The sequence below is a fragment of the Nicotiana tabacum genome, unplaced genomic scaffold, assembly GCF_000715075.1.
Source record: "Nicotiana tabacum cultivar K326 unplaced genomic scaffold, ASM71507v2 Un00002, whole genome shotgun sequence".
NCBI lineage: Eukaryota > Viridiplantae > Streptophyta > Magnoliopsida > Solanales > Solanaceae > Nicotiana > Nicotiana tabacum.
The window spans coordinates 1,198,506-1,202,270 of record NW_027438240.1 but is presented as its reverse complement, the minus strand read 5'-3'; the positions used below and the strand labels follow the sequence as shown (position 1 = coordinate 1,202,270).

Genomic DNA, 3,765 nt, shown 5'->3' with positions numbered 1-3,765 from the left:
AGAAAGATACGAAAAGCAACGCCTTATGAAAATCACTTACGGTCGAAATTCCATTCCTCAAGGAACGACATCTTCTCTTCCGGGATGAGGTCATGGGTCCTCACCCGAATATAACGGCCCATCCGACCCCGATCCTTGTCTTCGTCGATGCTCGACATTAAAGCTTTCGATGCCCGACGATGAAGCCTGATTAGTGCTCGAAAGATTTGAGGCCGATACAATCGTATGAGGTGATTTAGGGTGAAATCCAGCCCCCCCACTTATTGGAGAAGAAGCGAAGTAAGGTTACTATGCGCCATAGAGAAGGATAAATTTGACCGAGGGTGACCTGATATCTTTTGCAAAAATCAATGATCACTGGGTCGACGGGACCCAACGTGAAGGGGTAAGTATAAACACTTAAAAAACCCTCCACATGAGTGATGACGCTCTCTTCGGGAGAGGGAATTTGCAACACAACCTCGGGACCCTAGTTGCAGTCTTTCCTCAAAGCCTCGAGATGGCCCTCTGTTATCGAGCACATGTACATCGACACATACTCACATCAACCCAGAACCGACGAAGGATTTTCAACCTTAAAATCGATCTTCAGAGTACACGGGCCAGGAACATACTCGCGAGGAGGCGGCTCCACTGGCGCCTTGTCACCGGACGGCCGTGAAGAGGAAGCTTTCTCCTTCTGAGGTATGGTTTTTGAAGTTTTTGCCATTGATGTAAGAGAAAGAAAAGCAAAGGAAGATGAAAGGTTGATGGTGCAAAATGCTGATGAAGGTGGCTCTACAAGCGACGAAATAGAGGCAGAAAGAGTAAGAAAATTTGGGAGATTGAAGATGTAAAAGTGGTAAATGATAAATGGAAGGGTTATTTATAGGTTTATACCGTGGCGGTTCAGTATCAACGGTGGCCGACCATCGTCTGACGTGCATTAAATACCTTGAAAGACTAAATCGACGGGACGGCTATCATGTACGTCATGATCGAGTCCGGTGAAAACGTCAGCTTATAATTTGATCGAATCATATCGCTTCTCACCACATTCTTCCTGAGAAACGAGGGGACTGTCTGTATACGGTCGAAATAGATTTCGACCTCCGTATGTTTGATCGAGTTCAAATGATAAGCGATCGAAGTGAGAGCTCGAGACGAGTTCCGAGGATAGTACAAACAAGCCTCGAGCTCCAAGACCGATCGAGGAATCGGCTCGGTATCATTATCAAGCCGATGACCGAATCGAACCGCAAGGCAACGTGAAGGTTGTCGGAGATGCACAGACCGATTGACACTCACCCCGAATGTCGAACTCGAACCAAGGCCGAGGGCTCGACCCAATACCGAGCTCGAGCAAGTATCGAGCTCGCAGACAGGAGCCATTGCGACCGCACTAGGGGAGAGAATCTTGGCAGGAATCGAGAAAGAGACAATTCATCATGGGTTCTCCACTATATATTTTTTATTATAAATAAAGTAAGACTCATCTACTATAAATGGGAGAATCCTTGTAAGCACGGGGAAGAGGGACACATTTTAACAAAAAGATTTCTTCTCATATTGAAAGATATCCCCTTATGTTTATTTCACTTTATCTTATTCGTTCTTCTTGCTCACTATTCTCATTCTCATAGTCAAGAATACACGTATTTCTATTTCTCTATATGATTTGTATCGAATTATATCACATATACTTAGAATCATACACAAATTTAACTCTATCCAATTTTTTCGGGTAAACAAAATCTTATCAAAACTGGTAAAGCTTAAAGTTGCACTGCAAATCAGGTTTCCACCATTGGTCGATTCCATGAGCTCGCTTGAAATCTGGAGAAGGACTCGAATTAACAGTAACAAAAGCCGAAGGAAGTAGGTGCGACGGTTCCGAATCGTTTCCTATAGCAGTCGAGATAATACTTCTTATTGAATTCTGTGTCGCAATTCGTTCAATTTCCTCAGCGCCAATGGCAACCATCTTTTCCCGATGTTGGAAATATCCAACATATTCCGAGCAAATAGGATCTGATGGATTTACAAACAAATAAGGAACCCATTCAGATAATATAGTAAAGTGATCACTTTTATGTGGAGACTCTGGCCTCTGACTTTTGACGGCAGCAGCAAGTCCAGCTTTGACTACACTATGAGCAAAGCGAATTCCATGCTTCAATTTCTCGTTCTTGATTTTCTCTATTGGAAGAGATGCAAATGGTGGATTAAACAAATATGTTTCGAGATGAATGCCCATTTTAATTACCATATCCCTTTCAATTGTTAATGCAATTGCAGAACCTAATGAATGACCAGCTAGCCAAATATCTGAGGGGCCGTAATTGTGAACAATGCTTTGTACAGCTTGAACGGCAATATGGAAACGGGAGCTAGTGTGAAGACTATTGCGAATGACTCGAAGGTCCAATTTGTAGTCCTGTGATCTGCTATCTTTTTGCGCAATTGTGTCTCGAAAGGCGATCACATATTTTGACGGATTCTGATTCTGGTTCTGATTCTGATTCACAGGAGTAGTTGAAATGGGAATTTGGAAATGTGTATTCGAAAATGGCGCCAAAGTAAGATTGGTTTCACTGTCTACCAAGACTTGGATTAAACGAAAATGGAAGTATTCCCACCAGGGTGGAGCTAGGGCTTTAGGACGTAGACGATTTTACTGGCGGTCGAGTTCAAGAATGTACACACACTGCACTAAACTGACTGCTACACACCTCCTATGATCTGTATTTCTCCTGTGAAAATGATGAAAACTTGACTTTAAATTTTAAAGTCAACTACATGTAACTTTAACAAAAGATAAATTTCTAATTTATCCTAATTTACAGAATGTCTAATGCGGCCTAGAACTCAAATTAATCCATCCTTTGAAAGTGGTACCAAAGGAAGAGTTCATATATAGATCTATTCCAAATTTGAAGAATTATAGCCTTTTTTTTTTGTTTTTTTGAAAAGAATCTCATATTAACATCTTGAACCATCTCAAAGCTAAGCTTAATAGATGCCCTTACCAATCGATAGCAGTGAGGAATAATGGACCAGAGAGGCTGAATATGTCCCCTTCAGACGCCATCAAAACTAAGACTTCCCTTCTCTTTTGGCTCCGGATAACAACTGTGTCATGAACTGAAAGCAAAAAGCAGTAATATTTGTGAGACGAGTTCTAGTGTGTTTAATTACTTCATCTTCCAATGTATCAGAGAACTCTAACAAGGAGTAAATTCATGAAATGATGAAATGTTTAGTAGTCCACAGACATTGCAATAACAATTTGCATATATGAATTGAGGATGAGATATACGTAGGATATGTACATCAAATTCGAACACTTAAACAATAAGTTGAAAACACACAGTTGGCCGACTTCCCAAACACTTGCTATGGCTTGCATTGATTTGAAATTATTATACTAAACCGGCTGAAAGAGCATAGTTTTGAGACAAACCCAAAACATAAAGAAAGCAAGCAGAATGAAGTTGTTGAAGCACAAAATAAAAATGTCAAATTAGGAGAAATGTAGGAAAAAAGAGGGGGCACACCAAGGTCCAAATTCTTCTGTCAAATTAACTCATATTTGAGAGCGATCTATACCAAGTCCAAGGACAAATGTCATAAATTAATGTAATAATGGGACTAGTAGGATTAAGAATGTCCAGCAGTACGTCCCATTTCGATTAGCTTTTCATACATCTTTAATGTTTGTCGAAACTCAAATTAGTTTTTCTTTAATCTCTAATGTTTGTTGTTTAAATATAATTATCTTTTCTT

General features: G+C 40.3%; 1 pseudogene; it reads right to left on the bottom strand.

Annotated features, from left to right (window-relative positions):
* Window positions 1-1,550: 1,550 nt before the first annotated feature.
* Window positions 1,551-3,521, bottom strand: LOC107760291 (GDSL esterase/lipase At4g10955-like; annotated as a pseudogene).
* Between the last annotated feature and the right edge of the window lie 244 nt (window positions 3,522-3,765).